Raw genomic sequence first — 12,201 nt, 5'->3', positions numbered from 1 at the left:
AATGTTCCCAATTTCAGTTAACAGTCATTCTTTATTTTCTTTACTTTTCTTTTGCCTTGTTTATATATGGTACAAATTTAACAATCAGCACTATATTTGTTTTCTAATGACTAAAATTGCATTTACTTAACTTTGCAAGAACAGTAAAGTAAGGTTCATTTGAAGAGAGAGCAACTCGTAGACATTGATGAAGGTGGATGCTTGTAACAGGGGAATGAGTGTATATTTTTTAATGTTTTCATTTGCAAAAAGCTTGACTTGCATGTAAATGTCATATCAAACATTGTTAAAAGAAAAATTAGTGTTTGAAAACTGGACCTGGTTCAGTTATATCCAGTCATCATTCAAATCATTCTTGATACTTGCCTGTCTTTCAGTTCTGATTGCAGAGAGCCTTCATCAAGTGATAAAAACACCTGTTTGGCTTTTCATGCAAACTCTTCTCTTCCATTAATCGTAAACAGATTCTTTGAAAATTGCATCAGCCCAGCTGGAATGCCTAAGCTGTCAAACCTCACAGCAAAGTTCACCCTTAGCTTGTCTAAAAATTGTCTTTGTTATGATAATTTGTGCAGAAGCCAAGTTAATTATTAAATCAAATTATTATTAAATTATTTGTAAATGAAGCATTTTCCCTGTAGTTAAATCATTTGAAAACAAGTCCAATTTCTTTTTTAAATGAGGTAAGTTTTTTCCACAAGATCGCTGACTGTTTTGTCCTTTCCTAGCAAACTAAGATTAAGTCCATTTAAATGCTGGAACATGTCATTCATGAAGAACATTTCTGCAATGAACTTTTCATCTACCACAAACCCTTTTAAGTGTGTTGCCCGTTAGCAAACAGAAATCATTGTGCTGGTCTGACATATCAGAAAGAAGTTTGCAAAACAAACGTAGTTGTAGGATTGAAGTTGCTCTGATGAAATTAATCATCAACATTACATTTTCCATTGTTTTTTAACAAATCATTTAGTTTTGCACACAGAATGCTTTGATGTTTAAGACAATGTAAAGATTTAATCTGCGGTGCAAGTTCAGCCAGGTGGGCTGACAGACCCTCCCACCATGAAAGGGGCACCATTATATTATTTGCAGGTTTATTCATTACAGACCTGGTCCATTTTCACTAAAAATAAAACAATTTTCTGAAAATGATTACTCCTGTTGTCTGTCCCTCCAGTGGAATTAGACTGAGCAAGTCCTCATAAAAGCACTCCTCATCGAAAAATCTCAGGTACAGATATAGTTTTGAGATGTTACCACCACCGGTGGGTTCATCAATAGCTGGCAACATTACATCAACCTTTTTCAGTTTCTCTAAAAGGGTTTCAATCAATCAATCAACATTTATTTATATAGCACATATTCATACAAAAAAATGTAGCTCAAAGTGCTTTACAAAATGAATAGAAAAATATAAGACACAATAAAAAATAAACATAAGTCAACATTAATTAACATAGAATAAGTAAGGTCCGATGGCCAGGGTGGACAGAAAAAAACAAAACAAAAAAATTCCAAAAGCTGGAGAAAAAAAATAAAATCTGTAGGGGTTCCAGACCAAGAGACCGCCAAGTCCCCTCTGGGCAATCTACCTAATAGTCCTCTTTGTATTTAGGGTTTTCATGGAAGGACTTGATGATGATGGTCACGTAGACTTCTGGCTTTCAGTCCATCAATGTTGGTGCATCACATGTTTTGATAACATAATAATTTTTTTTTAATGTTTTGATAACATGATGTTTTGATAACATCACATGCTAGTACTTCAACTCTTTTTATGGTTGTGGCATTAGACAGTGGTATTATCTGAATGGATGAAGTTAGGCTCTTCTTTACTTAGACATGTGTCACTGCCTCTTCTATAGTTGCTAATATGCATTGTTTGAAAATCTCAGAGTAAGTGAACATTTTTTTTCCCCAAGAATCCATGCTGTACGGAGGGATGTTGATGTAGACTTTACCTGTTCAGAACATGGTCAAACCAGGATAGCTCATCTGCTTTCATAGCTCATTACTAGACTTTGCATTTTATGTCTACTAACATCCATCCATCCATTATCCAACCCGTTATATCCTAACTAGATGTCACGGGGTCTGCTGGAGCCAATCCCAGCCAACACAGGGCACAAAGCAGAATACAAACCCTGGGCAGGGCGCCAGCCCACCGCAGGTCTACAAACATCTCTGTGTCAAAGTATTAGTGCTTTGTATTAAAATCCCTTCTCAAACTGTATTCTTTTGTGACAGCAACAGACTCATTACAGAACAGACATACTGTTTTTTTAAATCATGTGAAAATAGATATTCATGAGTGCAAACATTATTAAACTACCTATTTTCATCGTCAACACTTCTCTTTTTTAAGGTTGAGAAAGACATGTTTGTAGATATTTGCTGCTGGAAAAGTGGAGCAGTGGAATCTCGACACCTAGCAAAGCTTCGTATGGTGCTCTTTACAGGCATCTAAACCTGATGTGACAGCAAGGGGTAAGGCAAAGAGAATAAGCCATTTTCTATCCGAGTAATTTGAATTCTGAGGATTGCTGCTCACAAAGTTTATCTCTAGTGATAAATGCATTTTAATGGCCAGATGTATATATTTTTTACAGACAGGTTGTGGCCCACATCCCACCAGTTGAAAAGCCCTAAAGTAGACAGTTTATTCTTTAAAGATTAACCTCACCAAATGTTAGATTTCATCTGATATGAGGACATAAAAGCTACATTGTGTATGAGCTTCAAAATGTAAACATTCACTGACAAACCTGGGTACAAAATTAGAGTGATGATGCATTCTATCATTAACTGGCCCCATTTTGTAAAAAATAAATAAATAATATCAGATGAAAAAATGCCCCACATTCTGCTGGTATAAATTGGTGTCCACATTTTAAAAACCTGAGTCCTGTCTTCTTGTTGGACACAAGCAAACTAGCCTTTGGACTTGCCTATGTTCCCGTTGTACTACCTGGTACTCTTGTTCTGCATAAAACACATTCTGAAAAGAAACCATAGTCCTAAGCAATATTAATCAGTGAATATGAATCCTATTACAAAAGCATTTTGCACATTGTTTGTAGTTCAAGTTGAGAGAAGCTACATGAAAACATGTGTAAAGCCACCAATTGAATACTGAAGGCAGTTTTGGTGCATAAATTACAAAAAGGGTGAAACATTCCTTATGATTAGGAGTCTGCTGGTTTACAAAGCGTATGAGGAAAGACCTGAGGATTAAAAAGAGATATGAATGAAGGGTTTAAAATTAAAAATAGAATAAAATTACCTTACTTTGTTAGCTATTTTACCAGGGGACAGAGGCACAGATGAATCTGTTTTAAGTTATATTTTCAACCCAAGAACATCTTATAAATGTATCAATCTATAGTAACAACATAACCAAAATCTCACTTTGAAGCACATTTAAAACTTAGCGTGTACATATTACTTAAATAGGAAACTAAATTCCATGACTGCATGGCCTGTAAAGCAACAGGCAGATGTGTGCATACATGCAAACTTAGAATCAAACTATACAATGTTGCAAGGGGACTTATATTTCTTAAAAGCAGAGAGTTTTGTTTCTGTGCTGTTTTCAACCCCTTTATTTAAACATGAAAAACACAAAACAAATCAAATTATTGTTTTAGATTTTTTAATCAATTCCCATTCTTGGTGCTCAATAGACAGATCCAAGACATAAGTAAAACAAATGGTCCTTAAGAAATTTAGAAATATACATGTGAATGCATGTCAGTATAGCATGCATTTTTACAGAGGGGGATTTCTTTATCTTAGACACTGAACATTTGAGTCCATGAAAGGCAAAATGTAATACTGTTGCAGATTTCTTAATGTGATATTTTTTGACACTGCAGAACTGACCCACAATTCTTCACCTACAAACACAACAGTATGTCAACAAGCAGATTTGGCAATACAGCCAGCCTTTCTAATTGCCTACAGAGTGTGAGGAATAAATCAGTTGAATACAGGAAGAGAACTGAAATGAATCACCTTTATGTAGTCTAAAACTAAACCTGCAGGGTCCTAGTTTATTATAATTAATAGCAGTGATTTGAAAAGCTGTGAACTGTTCTTTTTTTTCATTCTGAATTAAAATACAGAACTTTGTATAAATACTGCTTCAGAGTTTGATTTCTTAGATAGAAATGATTATTTTTTAATTTGTAAATAAATAGATTCACCACACTCCATAAATTGGCAGCAGAACAAGATCAGTGTGTGACTGCATGAGTCAGATTTTTTCCCCACCTACAGGACTTGAGTCCTGTGAACTAAATCAAAAAATACTAAGTTCTGTATACATTCACAAAAATCCAAACATACATTTTTGAGACAACTGTTAAACTGTACTTTGGTAGAAGGTCATTTTAGTAGGTTTTATAGTGCTGAATTAAAATAAAACTAATTCCTATTAAGTCTAAGGTAAAAGATCACCATTTTGTCCACACACTAACAGAGAAACTGACAATAAAATCCTTCTTGAAGTGTTGCCATAAAAGACATAAACAAATGAAGCATGTAGAGACACCACCATTTAATTGAAAATGTCAGATTTATATTAGTACAAAAGAGAAGTATAATTCTATATAACTATCACACTTTCTTTTAATCATAGTTAAAACACAACTTTCTTTTGTCTTGTGCTCTTCAACTGAGTGGAGATGCAGAGTGCTGTGAACAATTCTCGGTTAACATACAAGTATAGATTATACTAATTGCTAAATAATGACAGAAAATACAAACACATAACTCCACTTCTCAAGTCCTTACACTGGCTCCCAGTTAAGCTTAGTTCCAATTTCAAAATCCTTCTTTTAACATATAAAGCCTTACTTGGCAAAGGCCCTGCATACTTATCTAAACTTATCATTACTTACAAACCAGAGCGCACACTGACATCTCACAATGCTGGCTTACTTAAAATATCAGGGACTAAAAAAATAACAGTGGGAGGTTGGGTTTTGAGTTACAGGACCTGAAGCTGCAGAATGATCTGTCTGATAATATAAGAAACGACCCTTCAGTCTCAGTTTTTAAATCCAGGCTGAAGACCTACTACTTTAGTTCATCTAACCCTGACTAAAGCTGCTGCTTAGTTCAGCACACTGCATTCCTGTTTGTTTGTACTTCGTACAGAAATATAAGTAATACAGTATTTTTAAACCATTACTAACCCTCCCTTATTCTGTTTCTGTTTTTGGTATGTACTGATAGGCTGCTCTCCTGTGTATAAATAAGTGTCTCATATAAAGGGGTGTTTGAGACATCAGATAGATGGATTCTCACATTGGATTGAAGACTCTACTATAGAAACCCAGGAGGGGGTAGGAGGACAGTTTACTGAGTTCTCCAGAACAGTGATTTTGTTTTTGACTTTAGAATCTAGATGTTGTACTGTGCTTGTTTTAATTGTCAAGTTAGGGGGAGAATCAAATTAAAAGTAATTAATTAGTGAACAGAAACATCTTAATTTAAAAGAGTAATATTTTAATTTTGAGTCTCAACTCTTTAAGTTATAATTAGATCTAATATGTGGTTATGACTTTGAGTCAGATCATTGACAATCTGCCAAAACACAACTGAGTTTAACAAATAAGTAAAACATTGCTGAATATGTCAGTATTCATATCCATGTGTATATTGAAATCCTCCATCAACACTATATGATCATCAATTATGCAAACAAAAGACTGCCAAATACAGTAATGAACAATGAATAAGGATGTGTTAGTTTTTAGACTACCACTACAGTTGTGCTGGGATATGTTTTAATATCTAATACTAGTGTCTGAAAGAATGTAAATTCACCTAAAGTTTTAGAGAAGGTATGCAGTTCATCACATAGAATTATACCAAGGCCACCACCTCGACCAATTTGTCATGGAATGTATAAATGTTTGTTGATGCCTCAGCTAAGGGAATAGCCTCAGCTTTACTAAAACACTAATCTGATTTTGTACTTAATATAAAATCATTTACCAAAGCAGCTTTATTTCCAATATAGCAAACGTTTAGTAAGCAGCATTTTAAACTGGAAGGATGTTTCTGTAGTGGTGTTATATTCCATGGTTCTTGAAGCTGATCTTACAATTAGCTGTGAACCACCTAATCTCACTGAGATTGCACAGGTGGTGAACCAGCTGAGGGTAGGGAAGGCTGTAGGAAGCTATGGTATCCAGGGTGAAGTTCTCCAGGCTGGTGGTAAACTTGTCCTCCTGGCATTGTAAGCAATCTTTGCCGTCATCCCAAATAACTGGAAAATGGGATTTATCATCCCTATCTGGTAAGGGGATGGTGATTCCCTGGATTGTGGCAACTACAGGAGGATAACACTGCTCTCAGTGCCGGATAAGGTCCTTGTTAGGGTCATCCTCAATAGGATCCATGATCAACTGCTCACCTACCAGTGACCGGAGCATTCTGTTTTTCTGCCTAAGAAGTCTACCATCGACCGCATCCTGGCACTGAGGGTTCTCATGAAGCGCAAATGTGAATTTCGGCAGAGTTTCTTTGCAGTCTTCATTGATTTTCATAAAGCGTTTATCAAGCTGCCCTGCATCCTGAGACTTCGCAGGATCCTCTCAAGGTTGATGGATATCATTGTCAGCCTGTACACTACAGCAGTACTGTGAGTGCTGTGCAGAGTCCGGAGCCATGCACTGGCTACAGAGAGGCCTAGAGGACTGAAGCCAAATCAGAATTGACTGAATTGTCTAAACAATCATTTAATCTAATTTTTGGTTTGCCTAATTGTTATCAGATTTCTAAGCATGCATTTTCCCAACCAACTCTAAGTTATCTATGTATTTCTGTCAGGTAAAGTTGTCTGTCTAGTTGGCCAGAAAATCTGAACAGTACATACTGCAGTCGAAGCAGAACCTCTGGGTTTTTCCAAATTGATTCTGGAGTTCATCAGAGGTGTGTTCTTGTTCCTACTCTGTTCAATGCTTGCATGGACTGGGTGTTGGGCAGAGTCATGGGGTCCAGCGGCTGTGGAGCATCTGTTGGGTAAGAAAGATTGAGTGTCTGGGATTGCAAGTGTCCTGGATACAGACCAAGATCCAGGCTTTTGATGACCTCTTGGGAACAGCCATCAGCAGTGTGTCTCTCTGCGGAGATAGTGTCAGCCTTGTTGAGAGATTTACTTGAGGACCCGAGTGACTGGACCAGGCCAAGTGGACGCCTACATAACACCTGGCTGAGGCATATAGAGGGTCATTTCCGGAGGGTGGGACTGGACTGCATGTCTACCTGGGTGATTGCCAACCTGGATCCTAAGCTGTTCTGTCATGTAGTGGGTGTAGCAACATGCTATTCCAGTGCATGCTCCCCAATCTGACCTGTTAAAATTTTTGTTTTAATTTGATTTCAGTTACTAATAGAGCTATCCCTTGTGGTGGACCTGATTTTAACTGTTGGTATAATTATGCTCTTTATCCTCTGGTTATGAAGTGATTTACTTTTTGCTTCTGTGCTGAATTTATAAGATGCTCCATAACAGGGATTCTAAGTGGGATCTAGAGGAGGATAGCAACAAGTGGGATAGACAACAGATTGTGACTTAAGATAAGAATGCTGTGGACTGGATTATGCTCTGATTAGTCAACCTGGAAGTTTTGCTGCCATATTTTGGCATAAAACAAAGGATCCTTTCCATTTAGGATGAAGACAATTTATGTCACGTTTGTAAAGATGGGCAAAATGTTTATGTATTAATTATTTCAGTTTTTGTAAACTGTCATGTTCAAGATATGCTTGCTTCATGATATTTGTCCTTCTTGAGCTGTCTTACAGTAGGGCATTCCCAATTTAAGTACTGTAGCTGTCGCAAACATATGAAGCAAAGTTTATCCTTCTTGTTTGAGCCTTTGGTAGCAGAGCGGGTAAGTTTATATATGTACAAATTTTACCGTATTATCTGTATTGCTACTTGTAGTTTAAAGCTGTTACCAAACTATTTTGTTATTAGGGTACTGAATACTATGTATATTTACTTTGTAATTTCATACCTGCTCCATGTTAATAAACTGGAGATTTTTACACCTTGTATCAAGTCAGTCTCCAAGTTATTATATTGATAAAGGGAAGAGTTTAGCTGCCTGAATATCCATTATATTATAATAGTGAGATCAGAACAATTTCTCTTAAAAAATTAAGGCCTTTCCCAAAAACCATCTCAATTATTCACAAAGGATATGATTTTATTTGCAGATCATATTTCAAACCAGCAGTGAAGGGAACACAATTTGCTATAAATCACATCTCCTCTGTTTAATCATGGTGAGGGGTCAGACACATTAAATTCCAACAGTTTCTTTTTGTGTTGATGCATAATGGTGTGAAATTCCCTTTTAATACCTAAGATTACTGCAATTAAATATCATTAGTACTGATATGAAAAGTAAGATAGACAGTTTATTGTCGGCTAGAATGTCCAATTTGACCTCTGTGTCAGATCCTGGGAGGTTTTTAACTTAAACTTCTGGATTATTTGGAATTTGGAATTTTAATATTCCAAACTATAGAGTCACCAATTAGAAGAACTTTATTGTTTGCAGAATTGACAAACATGCTGCTGAGCGCTGAGAATTTGTTCTAAGTCCAAATTGGTGACCTGGGTGCCGAGGAAATAATTTTGATTTCTTAAATCCCCATTTCATTGTTACCCACTCACTCTGTGGCTGAATTAGTGCTGCTGATTTTGGCCATGCACTGGCTACAGTGAGGCCTGGAGGACTGAAGCCAAATCAGAATTGACTGAATTGTCTAAACAATCATTCAATCTAATTTTTGGTTTGCCTAATTGTTATCAGATTTCTAAGTATGTATTTTCTCTAACCAACTCTAAGTTATCTATGTATTTCTGTCAGGTAAAGTTGTCTGTCTAGTTGGCCAGAAAATCTGAACAGTACATACTGCAGAACATACAACATATAAACATGCCCTTAATTGACAGAGAAAAAATGGAACTCACATTTAGTGCCAAGATCATCTTTGTCCTTTTGTCGACAGTCAGTCCCGTGCCTTGGGAGTTGAGTTGGTTTGCTGGGAGAGCCTCACATTCAGGCTTCCATCCACCCATTGGTGATCAGCTTTGTGCTTTTGGTTTGTTCTCCTTGTCAATTGTCAGCTTTTTCTATCGTTGAAGCCCTTCTATACTGCCGGATTGGAATACTTTTTTGCTCAATGCTGTAAAACAATACTGTGTTTCGCTTTCACTTGCTACATGTGCTTTGATTTCATATGCAGCTTCTCCCAATTTAGAATTAGCTCTCTCCAGACCTATTCTGAACATAAAAAACTACAGGTAAGGCTAGAAAAGAGTGTATAGTTCAGATTCTCCATTGGAGCAGTGTTACAGAGGATGGACTGTTGACTTCTCACAACTATTAGGTTGTATGAATAAACTTTAATAATGAGTAATTAGTGAAGGATGGTGGGAACATAACCCTTAGCAACTCAAAGTGGTATAAAAAAGCAGATATTGTCAGAACAAATGGCCTTACAGTAAAATAATTTAAAAAAAACAGAAAATTATGTCAACGCCATATAGCCTATATATTAAGTTACACTAACACCAACCTACAGTACATGCAAAATCTTGTAATGATGAACAAACAGACAAGATATGATCTGTGGGTTAAAATGATCATACTAAGTGTATAAATAATATCAAATGAAGCAGGAAAAATGTAAAAAACAGACACAGTATTATGATTTTATTTATGTAGATGGTAGAGTGATGAACTAAAAAAGTTAATGCATCTGTTACTTGGGACAGTTGAAGTACTTAGGAAGCTGCAGATAGTTTAACTGTATATGTGGAATATTCATAAATAGTAGAATGCATGTCAGGAGAGAATCTCCCACCTAGAGTTTAACATATTGGGAATAAGTACTGAAAGAAAAAAATCTGCAGTCGGTGTGGCAAGCTTGGACACTGAGCAAACTAATGTAGATGCAATAATGTCCAGTCAAGCTGGAAAAGATTTCAGGAAGTGAAAATAAAGACTCAGCATTGCTTGAGAAATGTTAAAACTGCCAACTTAACAGCAGGAATAGTTGTTTACTGAAACAGAGGCAGAATATTAGGTGCTATGAAAGTAAGTAGAAGTAATAATAGGTGATGCCACTGTAAAATGCAAAATATGGTCAGCCTCCCTAATGCATTTTATGTTAGAAATGTTATTACACAAATAGATAGAGTGGTAGTTTCAAAAGGAAACATTACTTCTCTGCAAGTCAAATCGTGGCCAGTTACAATACAATATAATACAATACAATTTATTTTTGTATAGCCCAAAATCACACAAGAAGTGCTACAATGGACTTTAACAGGCCCTGCCTCTTGACAGCCCCCCAGCCTTGACTCTCAAAGAAGACAAGGTAAAACTATCATAAAAACCCTTGTAAGGAAAAAATGGAAGAAACCTTGGGAAAGGCAGATCAAAAAGAAACACCTTTCCAAGTAGGTTGGGCATGCAATGGGTGTCAAAAAGAAGGGGGTCAGTACAATACAATACACGGAACAGAACAATTTACTCAATACAGTATAAAAATAAAAATTTTACAAGTACGGAGCAGAATTTAACAGTAGATGATATCATATAATATGATTTGGATTTGTTTAGAGTCCTGGAGACCTCAGCCATCAAGCTGCCTCCCCCATTTGGCCAGCCAATCTGATGAAAGGACTCCTCTACCCCACGATTCCTGTGATCCTCCATCAGGAATGACTTTACAAAACAACTTGGCAGGTGGGCCGTGGCACCGAGTGCCACATTTGAGTAACGACAAGAGAAACAGAATAGGTGAGGGTTAGTAACAAATTATAACTATCATGTTACTACTACTAATGACTAACAACAGAGATGCAGTCTGTACAGTTAATCAGAAGCTCTAGTCAGGATATGCAAAACTGAAGTAGTGAGGCTTCAGCCAGGATTTAAAAGCTGAGACCAAAGGGGCATCTCTTATAGTAGCTGGAAGATCATTCCACAGTTTAGGGGCCCTGTAACTAAAAGCTCGACCTCCCACTGTTATTTTATTAATCCTTGGAATCATAAGCAGACATGCATCTTGAGATCTTAATGTGCATTCTGGTTTGTAAGTCATGATACGTTCAAACAAGTAAGCCATTTAATGTTTTGCGCTTCGACTTTCGCAGCTTCACTCCATTGCGGATATTAAATGTAAGCATATCTAAGTATATATTACGGATTTTTCGCTGGTTTGCGGATTTCTGCTGACAATGGGTCTTTTCATTTATAGTACATGCTTCCTCAGTTGGTTTGCCCAGTTGATTTAATACAAGGGACGCTATTGGCAGATGGCTGAGAAGCTACCCAATCAGAGCATGTATTACATATTAAATAAAACTCCTCAATGATATACAATGTGCTTCCCACATGGTGCTTCGCATACTTGAAAGCTCGAACAGCACGTATTGATTTTTGATTGTTTGCTTTTTCTTTCTTTCTCTCACTCTCTCTGACATTCTCTGCTCCTGATGGAGGGGGTGTGAGCAGAGGGGCTGTTCAGACACTGGCCTAGAGGATACGGAGGCTCCTCTAAAAAATGCTGAAAAACTACCTTCACATTGCTCCCTTCCTTGCAGCTGCTTTCTCCGGCGGTGCTTTGCATACTTAAAAGCCTGAACAGCCCTATTGAATTTTGATTGTTTGCTTTTCACTCTCTGTATCTGTCTCTCTCTCTGACATTCTCTGCTCCTGATGCACACTCCTTTGAAGAGGAAGATTTGTTTGCATTGTTTTAATTGTGGGAGGGAACTGTCATCTCTGTCTTGTCATGGAGCACAGTTTAAACTTTTGACTGAAGAGTGTTATTTCATGTCTAGAGGGCTCTAATAATGTTAAAAAACGTATCTAGAAGGTCGTAAACAGGTTTTCTATGCTCTAACTGCAAAAATGTTCGATTTATAAATAAAGAATCCTACTTTGCGGAAATTCATTTATTGCGGTAGAGTCTGGAACGGATTAACTGCGATAAACGAGGGTTTACTGTATATGTTAAAAGGAGAATTTTGAAATCTGCCCTAAACTTAACCAGGAGCCAGTGTAAGGATTTAAGAACTTATGTTATGTGTTTGTATTTTCTTGTCCTTGTAATAATTCTTGCAGCAACATTTTGTATTACCTGGAGGCTGTATAAAGA

This window comes from Polypterus senegalus, chromosome 9 (assembly GCF_016835505.1).
Source record: "Polypterus senegalus isolate Bchr_013 chromosome 9, ASM1683550v1, whole genome shotgun sequence".
In the NCBI taxonomy this organism is placed as follows: domain Eukaryota; kingdom Metazoa; phylum Chordata; class Cladistia; order Polypteriformes; family Polypteridae; genus Polypterus; species Polypterus senegalus.
The sequence above is the reverse complement of the archived record's forward strand: the minus strand, read 5'-3'. Positions refer to the sequence as shown.